Source organism: Notechis scutatus, chromosome 4, assembly GCF_049901735.1.
Source record: "Notechis scutatus isolate UNSWTSFEM ecotype Mainland chromosome 4, rNotScu1.2, whole genome shotgun sequence".
Taxonomy (NCBI): domain Eukaryota; kingdom Metazoa; phylum Chordata; class Lepidosauria; order Squamata; family Elapidae; genus Notechis; species Notechis scutatus.
The window spans coordinates 29,906,638-29,920,730 of NC_142012.1; the positions used below are offsets into that span (position 1 = coordinate 29,906,638).

The 14,093-nt window shown below is 34.7% G+C and overlaps 1 protein-coding gene across 6 annotated transcripts in view; it reads right to left on the reverse strand.

The window, feature by feature from the left end:
* The window catches only part of SMAD1 (SMAD family member 1), a 41,050-nt gene that overhangs the window by 25,624 nt on the left and 1,333 nt on the right, over positions 1 to 14,093 (reverse strand). The window contains exon 2 of one of the 6 annotated variants that reach the window (XM_087963055.1): positions 33 to 69. The exons of the other annotated variants lie outside the window; for them this stretch is intronic. The gene's annotated coding sequence lies outside the window, so the exon portion shown is untranslated. The remainder of the gene's footprint in view (positions 1 to 32; positions 70 to 14,093) is intronic. 6 annotated transcript variants of the gene reach the window in all.

Below are 14,093 nucleotides of genomic sequence, written 5' to 3' on the forward strand. Positions count from 1 at the left end.
TTACTAGAACTTTTTAAAAAAGAGAGTAATACCTGCTCTAGAATTGCCAAAACAATGGTACAAATCCACCTAGAAATAATGATTTTGGAAGGTTCAGTTTTGAAGACCAGTTTCTCACACAAGCATTTGAGCAGATGGTACTAAGGCAAACTTTCCTAACCATTGTCCCTTTTCAGAATACTTACAATTTACAAAAAAATTTACAGTTTTACAAATTTAGAATACGGTACAATAGCAAATATTTTCAGAAAGCAGTGCCAAAACAGGTCGAGCTTTTGCTTTTTCAGAGATCCATTCCCATTTTTGATAGCAACAATTACAAACAGCTTTTTTAAATAGCAATTTTCTCATAATCTGTGTAGGTGTATTAAGAAACACACAGGCTAAAGAACAGACATTTCCAATCTATATTTAGATCTGCCTGGTCAGCTGTAATTGCATAATTTCATCAGAATCTTCTGCAACGGAAATACATCCATATTCATCCAGCATTCAAAGGAAACATCTTTACAAGCCATATCCTTTTACAGACCAACACATGGTCTCATGCTATTCTGTCCAATTGTTAAATATCTTCTTTAGGAAGGGCAGGGAATTTTAATTTTTTATCCATTCTAAAGACATTTCCTTTTATGATTTGAATAGTAAGGAAGGTGGAGCCTGACAAACAGGTGAAAAGGGATGAGGAACAAAGAAAAAGAGGGCAGACATTTGTCATTAGTGAACTTCTGTAATGGCATTTGGGAATGACCTTGGGAGACAGGTGACAGGAGATGCTGCCTAAGGTCTGGTCAGATAAAAGACAGAATAGCTCAGATGGATAGTGGGCAGAGCAAGAGGCTCAAGAAGGGAGCCTCCCTAGTTTCTCAGACTATAAAGGAGATGGGAGGAGATATGTACTTTCAGATTCCAAGATTATCAGGCAGACCAGCTAGGAAATATGACCAGATAAACTAATTCTGTGCCAGTTTCATTAACAGAATCTTGCAATTTATAAACTCTAGTTTACAGTTCACCACAGCTGCTTTCAAGCCATTTCATAAGCCAAAAAACAACCTCCCATTGATTCAGATTCTATTATATATAGATACAAGCACTTAATATTATCTGAAGATAAACTGTACACTTAGTATATTAAAATTACAGTCAGAGTCTATTAACCATTTTAGTTTCTTCTTCAAGCTTCCTACTCCAAACTATATTAACTCCTTCACTTGAGCCTAAATCCAAGGATACTAAAATATGCTGGAAAAAATCCCATAGTTCTCTTTCACTTTGAAAGCCTAAGATCTTTTTCGGTGAAAAATGAAACAAGCTATAACTTGTGAATTCATATCTAATCAAATTTGCATTACATATCTGCAAACTGTTTGGAATACTGACAGAACTAGACATGCTCACGGTTTCCTCATGGAATGCCAGTATGAGCAAGTGTTAAATTGTAAGCTAAATACTGCTGACAGTAAATGCTTGTTTTCCCCTATTTGTTCTCATGCATATAAAACTGTTGCATCTCTGAACAGATAATTCAGACATGCTTCCAATGTGAGCATTGTAGTGGTATTTTATATATCTATATTGCTATTTCAAACAATTGGACTTTTTCATGTAAAGAGAAATGTCATAATATCAGCCAGAAGAACCATATTTAAAAATGTATATTTTACAAAATACCATTGTCTCCTGAATTTATATAGCTTCAAGAATGGATAAATACAACTAAAAGCATAAAATTGGATACCATATTACAAAGTTTAGATTCTCTCAAGCTTTACTTAGGAATTATACCACGCTTCAAAAATAATTCCTTGTAAAAGGAAAAGTAATGTGATAGTATAAGCTACAGAGGTTTTAAAAATGGATACACAGATTTAACATTTTGTGAATTTTCAAATAGAAGTAGTATTTATACTTATATTTTACATTGGTTAAATAAGTTTCTCAGTGTAAATGGGATGGTTTCTTAATATAGTGCAAAAGTATATTACAAGTAGCCTTCAATTTACAACCACCATTGGGACTAGAACTTGTTGCTAAGCGTTACAGTTATTACGTGAAAAATCCATGATCACACTGTTTAGCAATGGCAGTTCCACTAATGACAGGTGCAGCCATTAGGGAAGCACCTTATGCTTTTCTGCCCTGCTACACTGGCCTTTGCTTCACACACACACCCTCAGCCCTGCCTATCTTCTCCCCTATAGCTGCCCTTTCGGGTGCCCTGCACTTTGTCACATACTGCTGATGCCCCCTGCACCAGTGTCCCCCACTGCCCACAGCTAACTTTTTTCTCCTGCTGGTGGCCCAGGACTTAGGTGCTAGGTGGAACATATAGTCCTAGGTTGGATGTGTTGAGTGAGAGCATGGAGAACCATTGGCAGTTCCCAGAGCAAAAGGGGAATAAGTATGGGAGGTGTTGTTTGGGGTGATGATAGAATTGGAAGAAGTGGAGGAAAGTGGGCTTTTGGGAGGAGCAGCGCATGTACTCCAGTTCAAGTATTCCTGGAAGAAGAGTCTGTGGGCTTTAGCAAGAGGTAGATCGTCCAAAGGCCTCTGGTCAGTCTCAGCCCAGACTTCCTCCTACAAAGTGGATGGAATTTGTGGAGTGAGAGGAATATGCTACCTACAGGCGGGCAACATAGAGTAGTCCAACCAATCAGAAGGAGAACAGCATGCAAATCAGACAATCAACAAGAGGCACCCCAGAACTTTGCCCAACGTCACTGCTTGTTTATCCATGCTAGAGCGACCAGTGGATAACTGTATGAGGTGGGCATTATAGAGAAAAAAGCAGTTTATTTGCTAAGCACAAAATCTTTGCACCAGCCCTGCACCCTTTTAGGTTTTGTGTTCTTTCTTGTTTCTTCTAGTAAAGGCTCAGCCTTTTCTTCACAAATACTGACTAGGAAAAAAGGAGGAATACCTTGACGCACCTGACAGAGGCATCATTAGCGGCTGCAAGGAGGGTGGGGCAGAGGCACAAGCTTTAAAGCCTTGATTGAAGGACAGGGCCATCTACTGGCTTGGGTGTCTTCTCTAAAGGCCACTGTTGACACATTAGGAACTTCCAGTTTTCAGATCAGACAGAACCATAAACTCAGATTTCTTTGATTCTCAAGGATGAAAAAGAAGGGGCCAAAATTGATTGACTTGAAGGCGAAAGAACCAAGAATTTAAACCTGAGGTCTTCAAACTCAGCAACTTTAAGACTTCAACTCTCAGAATTCTGGGAATTGAAGTCCACAAGTTTTAAAGTTGCCAAATTTGGGGATCCCTGATTTAAAACCTGGAGTAGACACATACAAAAGTTTGATTTCCGTTTTCAACTATAGGTTGTATGTTCTATTTGTGTAAATTGCCCAGAGTTACTTATGTGAGGTGGGAGATTTAGAAGTGTGTTATAATATATAAATGTATTACTTCTTGTCTGCAATAAAGCATCTTATCCAATTATATCATGTTTATAACATTTCTTCTGTAATCAAATTGCTGAACACAGGTTTGAGTGGAATGCTACAGTTTATTGCCTTGCCTAATTATTAAGTTTCCAAAATAGTCTTGTTTCCACCTTCAAAATCATTCTGTTGGCATAAGACATTTTGAATTATTAGTTCAACATAAAGAAAAGCAATAGAAAGGAATGAAAGTTGCACTATATGCCAAAAGAATCTTCATCTGTTCAGAATTCAGATGAACTTAGCAATACTGTGGAAACCATGTCTGGCTGAATTCTTATATAACATCTTTGACAAATCATAGAGAACAAGAGAAATACCAAACACTTCAATGAGTGCATATTATGTTCCTCACTTGAAAAAGGAGGGGAAGGATGATGCAGAGAACTACAGGTCCTTGAGTTACCATCATAATATAGCATGCCCATCATGGTCGTAACTCATGACAAATCATAAAGCATGCTGATCACGTGACTGACCTGCTTTGTCAAACTTTTTTGCAGTGGTTAAGTAATGTTGCAGTTGTTAAGTCAACCAATGGCTCACCATAGGCGGTTTTGCCAAAACCATAAGTAAATGCCAGTTTTCAGCAGAACTATCGTAAAACATGGTCAAGTGACCATGGAACACTTCAAGCAGCTATAAATGTGACTCAGTTGCTGAGCTCCCTAAATGTGGTCATGTCACTGGGAAGGGATTTTAAATCTGGGCTATAAGTGAAGGACTATATACTAGCCAGTCAGAGAAAATACTTGAAAAAAAATCTGCAGCAGATCATAGAGTATGATCAGTAAATACCTTAAAATCCATCTGGTAATTACCAAAAGTCAGCATAAATATAAATTTAGGGTAATATATCTTCAATAAATTATTCAAGAGTACCTTGTTAACTCCTCAGGGGAGCTGGCGGTCTGTAATGGCCGCCACAAAGAAGCTGACAGCTGGACAAGATCGTGCTGGAGGAAGAGAAAGTGCTGAAGCGAAAGTTTCTTGGCTGAACTGGACTATAAGATACAAGTAATACAAGTAATATCCTGAAAATTCGGATTTTTGAAAGATACTTTGTTTCCAGAAGAGATTTACAAGCGCGAGTGAAAGTGTTTTAAGAGAAAGTTTACTCTCCTTCCACATGGATTTAACAAATGGATATTGAAAATCCTGCTATTTTATAGAAGGTAAAAATTTAAAGCTTTCTGTTATAAGTGGGAAGGGAGAGGACAAAAAGAAAATTTTCATTAAGATTTTGCTGGAGGAGATGCCTGGAAGATTTTGAGATTGGAAGTTAATTGTAATGAGACTTTAAAATACAGATTGGGGTTTTTTTCCCCTTGCCAACTGATATTACCCCAGGAAGAAAAAGTGTGAAGAACTTTGTGTTCTGTTCGGACTGTTTGATGACTTTGGGATTTTGGGGAATTGTTTTAAGTTTTGAATTATCTTGGTTGTTTTAAAAAGAAGAAGAGAAAAAAGAAGAAGAAAAGGTTTATAATGGCTTTATCTGTTGATGAACTGAGAGAGGATAAAAAAAGAAGGTAAAGACGGTGTGAGAGAAATTTTTTGCTTTTTAGAAATGGCGCTTGCTACTTATCAACAAACATAGCAATTAATGGAGGATGATGATGATGATGAAGAAGAAGAAGAAGAAGAAGAAGAAGAAGAAGAAGAAGAAGCCATCTTTAATGAGTCTAAAAGGACATAAGACTTAAAAAAAAATCCAAGAAAGAGAAAAATAAGATGCATAATCAATATACTGTTAGAAAGCAAAAGAAAAGAGAAATGTAACAGAGGGGGGAGCGAAGGGGGTAAAAAGACCAGATGGGATAAGATAGGAAGGAAGAAGGGGAAAAAGCCAAAAAGGTATGAAATAAGGTGTGGAGAAGAAATCTTTTTTTATGGATAATGGGTAATGCATAACTTTGTTTCAAAATGTTTCTGCAAGGTACATGATAGTATTGTAGTATTTGTATGAGAATTAGAAAATTAGAATTTTATAAGGCTTAAGTAAAGATTAAAATATTAAAGGTTTAATAATGATAGATTTTAAGATTTAATAAAATATTAAAAGGAATGTCTAAAACATTTAGTTTAAGTATAGAGTTTAATTGACTGTTGTGTGGATGTTCGTACGAACTTATTATTATGGTATTTGTTTTGAAATAGATAATTGGAATGCTATGAGATTTAATGTTTAATTATATATTTAATTACTTTATGGATTTACTCTTTTAGTAAGTAGAATGTACTAAGCAGAATTAGATAGGGAATTAGATGTTAATGTAGGGGAGCGATGGAAAGGCATCATACTTCGATTAGTGATTTCAGGCGAAATATTTTTTTTTTCTAATATGAATGAGATAAATGGATAATTGAAAAGAATGGACAAAAGATACAAATACAATGATTTAAATTAAGATGAAATAAATAAAATAGAATTAAGAAGAGTGGAAAGCGGGGAGAATTTATAATAAAGATATAGAAGGGTAATAAGATAGGTAATGGTATATAAGTTGAACATGAATTTAATTGAAGTCCATACAAAGAGAGGTAATCCGGGGCCAAGCTACTTTTTAAAAAGAAGTTTTATGTTTTTGTGTTTTGTGTGTGTATGTCTGATTGAGATTTAATAAAACCTTGGGAGAAAGCGAGAGGAATATTTGTAAACAAGGCAGAGGGAAATATGAATATGATGAGTATAAAATGGATAAATATAGAAGAAATGTAATTGAATAAGAGTAAAGAGAAATAATGAGAAATTTGCTAAAAAATATTTAAGTGGAAATGGGATATATTAGAATTGTATTGTATAAAACAATGTTTTATTTGCCTTGTAAAATTTATAATGGAAAGAGGTTCAATGTCTTTAATGTTTAATGATGCTTTGTTTGTCTGTAAAATTAATAAAATTTGTTTTAAAAAAAAGTTTGATTTCCGTTTTCAACTATAGGTTGCATGTTCTATTTGTGTAAATTGCCCAGAGTTACTTATGTGAGGTGGGAGATTTAGAAGTGTGTTATAATATATAAATGTATTACTTCTTGTCTGCAATAAAGCATCTTATCCAATTATATCATGTTTATAACATTTCTTCTGTAATCAAATTGCTGAACACAGGTTTGAGTGGAATGCTACAGTTTATTGCCTTGCCTAATTATTAAGTTTCCAAAATAGTCTTGTTTCCACCTTCAAAATCATTCTGTTGGCATAAGACATTTTGAATTATTAGTTCAACATAAAGAAAAGCAATAGAAAGGAATGAAAAGTTGCACTATATGCCAAAAGAATCTTCATCTGTTCAGAATTCAGATGAACTTAGCAATACTGTGGAAACCATGTCTGGCTGAATTCTTATATAACATCTTTGACAAATCATAGAGAACAAGAGAAATACCAAACACTTCAATGAGTGCATATTATGTTCCTCACTTGAAAAAAGGAGGGAAGGATGATGCAGAGAACTACAGGTCCTTGAGTTACCATCATAATATAGCATGCCCATCATGGTCGTAACTCATGACAAATCATAAAGCATGCTGATCACGTGACTGACCTGCTTTGTCAAACTTTTTTGCAGTGGTTAAGTAATGTTGCAGTTGTTTAGTCAACCAATGGCTCACCATAGGTGGTTTTGCCAAAAACCATAAGTAAATGCCAGTTTTCAGCAGAACTATCGTAAAACATGGTCAAGTGACCATGGAACACTTCAAGCAACTATAAATGTGACTCAGTTGCTGAGCTCCCTAAATGTGGTCATGTCACTGGGAAGGGATTTTAAATCTGGGCTATAAGTGAAGGACTATATACTAGCCAGTCAGAGAAAATACTTGAAAAAATTCTGCAGCAGATCATAGAGTATGATCAGTAAATACCTTAAAATCCATCTGGTAATTACCAAAAGTCAGCATAAATTTAGGAAGAAGAGGCCTTGCCAAGCCTAATTGTATCTTATTTATGACTGAATAAATTTCTTACTGGATTTCAGGCATTTTAGATGTAATATATCTTCAATAAATTATTCAAGGAAGTACCTTGTATTCTGGTAATAAAGGGTGGGCTGATACATCTGGTAGTATATTGAATTAAATCATTATTTTTCTTCTCGGTTTGCCTGGCTGCATTAGTGCCTTTTGAAACTCTCAAGTTACACATTTTATTCAAAAGTTTTGAAAGATTTCTAAATATAAATGTTTTTAAGACAACTTAAAAAGTTTTAGAATATACTTGCAAAACCTTCATAAATCAATATCCTATTTTTGAAAACTTATTAACAGTGATTTATTCTTACCTTTTTATATAAACACAATACAGTCTAATATGTCCAAATAATTGTTGCTGCATACACTGGAATCTAGGATCTAAAAAGATTTTGACATTGAAGGTAAAACATTATCCCACTGCTTAGGGAAAATGAAGTTCTCCAATGCTTTATTCTATCCAGTATTTAAAGTCTTCATATTAGGTTATTTATAATAACTATTGAGCACAGACTTTTTGATCTCACAGAAATAAATTATCTCATATAACAACTGAAAATGCTACTGATCCAAATCAAGATTTCAATCATTGCTGTAACTGTAAATACTGCCAGTGTATAGCAACTGACAAATGATATTTATCCTAAAAGAGAAAAATCTTTAAAACTGAGTTATTATCTATCAGTTGACCCAACATAAAGGTCCCAGCATCCTTCCATAAAGCATTCTTTTATGTCAATTTAGCAAGGGAAAAGGGATCAAAATGCATTTTTCCAGAAATAGGATACCAGGTTTTGAACTGACAGGACAGAAATAGGAGTTAAAGCAAATCTATTCTATTTTGAATCCCATTAAGTAAAGGTATTAAATATAAATATTTCAGCAGGCTAAGGAACAAGAAATTGCAATAAATGAAAATGTCAAAAGTTTGGTACTAGTCAATAGAGAATATTAGGTATTGGGTATCCTCCTTTTTATGCTAGCCATTAATTATTTGAAGGGACTTTGATAAATATAATTTGGGCTTGTGTGACTTTCATTTGGTCTGATACTCAAATCACTGTTCATATGATTTTGGGTAGCATAAAGATGTTTAAAGAGATTGGTGTACCTAAAATTAGAATTTAATTTAAACATCTGATTTAGAGACCTTGGTGTATAGTCAGTTATTGTTTTGCTACTTAAAATCCTAGAATGAAGATAAATGTTCACTTTCAATTCTTAAACTGGCTTTTTATTGATGAAATGGGGAAAAAAACCCTATCAATGTGATTCTGTATGAGCAAGGTTTTAATTTGTTGCTTAAAAATGGAGTTGCTGTTATCTATCTATTCTGGTTTTTAAAAATTTATGTTCATATGTGAATTTGTTTTCTTCCTCTTAGTTTATTTGAGGGGGTATTTTTAAAGTTATGTTCTTTTGTATTTACTTTTTTATCACTTGATTATTACTGCAATGAAAAAAAAGTGTTCATCAAACCAAACTGAGGTATCCAACATGGTACAATAAGGTAAAATTCTGAAAAAGAATTGAGAGGATGGCTCACAGTTAAAAGCTAGGTTCCATTTTCCATTTCTCCAAAGGGCAGAACTTGGACTTCATGGTGCACGAAAATAGATGCTGACGTTCCAATCTTGCTTCTGCTTCAGTAACAATATAGAAATGCTTATCTGATGTGCAGAAGATTCAATACTGTGAAATTTTATTCTACTAAATAAGAAAAAAATAAAATAATTTTATAACGGTTTATAAGTAACAGTATGAAATTTAACCAAAAAATATGTTCTTGGTTAAGAAATAGAAATTAAATGCACAGTAATAGTGATTGTCAAAAAAAATTTGTTTTGAATAATAGCCAATTACAAATCAACCATGACTCAGCATGATTTAGCTACAAAAAAGACACGTGAACCTTTAGGCAGAAGTGAAGCTCCCAACTAAAAGGTTTTAATACCATTCTATTTGATGGTGATCAGACCTTAGCCCAATACTCTGGGCACAATATTTTAACAAGAGTTAAACAAGAAATTGAAACAGGTTTAATATAGGGCAAGTATATATGATCAGGGAATTAGAAACTCCTATGAAAAGAAAGTTAAGGAGCTGGGCATGACTAGCCTTGAGAAAAAGAATTGAAAGGATAGCTCACAGAAAAAGACAGGTCCCATTTTCCGTTTCTCCAAAGGGCAGGACTTGGACTTTATGTTACCCAAAGATAGATTCTGACTAAACATCAGAAAAAACACCTAAAGGTGTGGCCTGTGCTTCACTGAATGTGTTCAAAAACAGGTAATGTCTATCTTTCAAGGATACCTTAGTTTGGAGTCATGTACTGTACTCAGCATTTTCAACTGTCTAAACTCTTCTTCTCATTTTATTCATGTAGTTGTAAAAAATGTATTATGTAATATCCTGGAATCCAATTTGATGAGGTACTTTAGAGAAATATTTGCATCAAAATCATCATCTTTTCTAAATATACCATTTAAAAATGATAGAATATGTTTCAGAATTATATATATAAATAATCAATTAGGATTTTATTAGATTAAAGCTGTGGTTGATAAAGAGTCAAACACAATTCAAGCTGCAGATTCTTAAAAATTATAAATATTGTGAGATAGGAAAAAGGGGCTTTCAGCAAACCATCTGATAGGAAGACTTACTATGATTGCCACCAAATCCATCTGCTGAAAGTTTTAAGTGTAACTTCTGGCTGGACAGGTAGCTATAGTCTAAACTCTGTTCATAGACAATGTCAATGCTGTCACATGTCACATTTTGGATGTTTGGCAACCAGATTGAGTTTATGGCTATTTGTAACATCATGTGGTCCACATGAATGCAATTTACAATTATTATTTTTTGCTGCAAACCAGTATTTTGTTTCCAGCTTCTGGTAAAAAATATCCATTGTGTACAATGGGTTCACATTGTGACTGTGGTGTTTGCTTAATGAGAGACTCAAAAAATGTCATTAAAATCAGGTCGGTCAAATGGGTGCCTCAACATGACTGTCATGACATACGGTGTAAATTCTGGGCTCCATTACAGTTATAAGCCGAAGACTACCAGCAGATTATATAGAGCCCCAACTGGAGCAGCTCCAGAGATATTAAGAGGCCTTCTTGTAACTCTATCTGTTCGGCAGAGATCTAGAAAGGCCTACTGAGGATAATGCTCCCACAAAAAATGGGTCATAGACTAGGAAGCAGAGCTTCTCTATGTTAGCTCCTAGATGTATACTTGGAAATACATTTTGGCATCTTATAAAACACTGAATTCAAGAATGTTTGGTTATACCACCAATCTGTGCGCACACATTAGATGCTGATTGTATAGCATAGCTTGGATTCCATAGCCAAATAAGTAAACATGTCTTTTATTTTGTACTCACATATCCATTTACCTTTCCTCCTAGGAGTCTAAAGAAATAGTGGTTTTATTAATGATGTTGATTTAGACAGAGAGGAAGACTGACCTAAAGTCACTAGTGAGCTTCCATTATTGAGGGTAGACTTAAACTTACTTCTGCCTTGCCCTAAAACCTTAACTGCTGTACATGTGCTAAAGTAGTTGACAGAACAGCTTTTTATTCCTTTTGATCTCATACCAATCTGGATGTGTGATTAGTCACGTGCTTACCAGAAAGAAATCTGTTAGAGAAAGATTTCCGTCCTTCATTCAGTACAATCATTTCCTACACTGACCCAGACTGAAAAACAAATCTTCCTAATTAAAGTGAAAGTACATTCCAGGGACTTCTGGTAATTCAATTTTCTCTTTTCCCATCTCATTAATAAATTTGTAGTGGCCCACATAATTATTGTTGATGCAAATCTTTCTTGGTTAGCAGAAACCAAGAAACCCTTGATGGGTCTGTTATGTACAAGAATCTACCAGTGCCATGAACTGAACTGCACAAACAAAAAAGTAACACAGAGTTTAGTTTTGCATGTGTGTTATTTGATACTACAATTTCATAATTGCCAGGAAGTTTGTTGCAGTCACAATCTGAATTAAGTACAAAATATCTACCTAAGGACAAAGCTGCTTTCATTAGCAGATTTATTGCATTTTAATCCCCTTACAGCAACTCTTCAAATATACAGTTCAGAGTCAAACTCAGTGGATAGAGACTTGCCAAAAGCTAAACTTAAATCCTATAGATGACCAAGGACTTAAAGCTAAATTCCCCAATGTTCTATTTTTAGCATTACAAAGCTATTGAGCATGTGGTAATCCATTGGAAAATTAAGATACAGCAACTTTTCAGAAATGCATTTAGTCATACTCAATGGTTTTCTCTTGTTTACTGTTTAATAATTTACTACCTGCTCTGTTTTGGGGAACAAAAGAGAAAAGTATTGCAGAAAGAAAAAATATTCTCTTTGTATTTTTAAAAATCTTCACCCCTATATTGTCTACAAATAAATGATAATGTAACGATTTTAATATTTGATGTCTTAATATATTTAATTATGATAACTGAACTAACACACTCACACTCACAAGTTGACCCCCTCATGTCATCCTGATGTATCACTTTGCATTTTACTGCTGAAAGTCAATTTGAGATCTACAGCAGGTTGGAAAATCTAGTAATGATGCTCTCTGCAGTCTCTAGAGAGTCCACATTATACACAGCATACATTATTTATAAAGTTGGATGATGCCTCCATTAGCCCTGCAAGATTACACACCAAAAGAAACCACTTATACTTGACAAGACAGGCTACACTGCATTACCAGCACAACTTAATTCAAGTTTACCTACTACCTAGACCGTTCTTGCCTTTTGTTTACACACATTAAGCAGGAATGCATGAGAAATTTATTTGGAAATAATCACTGTCAGTTTAAAAGTTCATGCTTTTCTTTTGAGAATTAGAATTTTACCTGCCACTTCTTTTTCTGCCAGCATATACTGTATATGTGAGAAACACTGGGCATTTTATAAAGCTAATACCAAAGTCATTTAAAGTGGATAGTAATTACTGTTTATGTTGCTTGTACAGCCATCAATAATTCAATTTGCCTACATGTCTTCATTACATGTGAATATCTCCACCAGAATTATTTTCTACAGCTTATATATATCAAGGTCCAGTTTCTTCCTAGGAAATCTTTCCAGCAAACCATACACCCACATATATAGGAAGGACAAAGAGGGAAGCATCTTCTGTTTTACCAATGCTAAAAAAATTAAAATCTTGGGCACCCTTTTCCACCTCTCCCTTATTACTGCAATATGGAATATATACGTATAAAGCATTATACATTGTAGGGAGTTCTCCCACAATCCTTTTACTGAAAAGTACAAATAAATGATGGGTGAGATAATTTATAGCTGTGGAAATACATATGCAAATATATTAACTGGAGAGTGTGAAGGCAGCATCCAGTTTAAGCAAGTTTGAAAAGATTTATTAAACTCTAGCTTGAAATAGAAAAAGCATATTTTGTGAATGGCAAATATGCATTAACACAGGATGAGGGGTGATGTAGGAAAAAGCAGAAAAATGCAAATGTTTTCATCTGTAAATATATGTTCTACTTTCCTTCAGTGGAGCTTATGTAATTGTAACCTTAGAGGTTCTCAACATCAGTATACTTATCTCAAATCAGTATTGTCTTAGCCTCTGTAAACATTGGAGTCATCCCACACACACATACACAAGTAAGGAGAAGGACACTGCAGAAGAGAACTGTATTTGATTATGTGGAGGGGGTTGAAAGGGTTAGAATTAAAACAAGGACAAATCAGTACCCTTGTAACACGATCTGGCCTTGAACCAAAGTGATCTTATCAGAGACAGTGGCTAGGAAGTTTTTAGGCTGTTTTAGCTTTTGCAATCATGCCCTGAACACTTAGTTATGCTAAGAAAAGAAGGACCAAGTATTCCTATTATCAAGAAGAATTAGGCATTTCCAAAAGCTTCTCAAATAGAAGTCACAATAGTTATGCTAAATGCCCTCTTCAACCCTCAGCAGGTCATCCTCAACCCTTTCTGGATGCAAAGCACACCTATAAAAATAAGAATTGCATAGGTTTAAAGTGGCAACTGCCTAGAGGAATGCTGTCTTACTGTTGCTGAAACTAAACAACTAGTTCTTGGAAGTCTATGGAGATTCTCAAGTCATCCAGATCACAATTGTCCTCAAGATATTTTTTCAAAAGGCAACTGGACTTTCCACCCAAAGCACCTTTCCACCCAAAGCACCTTTGGGATTGTGCATGGAAGTGAACCTCCGCAGATGCAGTTCATTTTAAATTCTTAAATAAAGACACACAATTGAAGGGGCAGCAGGTTAGACAGAACAATGCCTCCGCCAGTTGTTCTTAAAGGGGATTGAGCTTTTTTATGGCTACAATTCAAGCACCAACTCTTTTTTGTTACTATACTATGAGTGATTTGTCCTAGACTCAGCTGAACTCTGGCCATTTTCACCATGGAACTCTTCCATGAGTTTGTATCTACTTTTCCTTCCTAAGGCAAACAAAGGTTGCTCCCCAGTATATGAAAATAAATGTGGATTAAACCTGGTATCCATATATATTAAGCACAGTAAAGATTGTTGTCTTATCCTTAAGCATAAAGCCACTCCTCAAATTAAAGCAGCTTTTCATATTCTTAATACCCTGTATTAAGAAATTCTAAGCCAG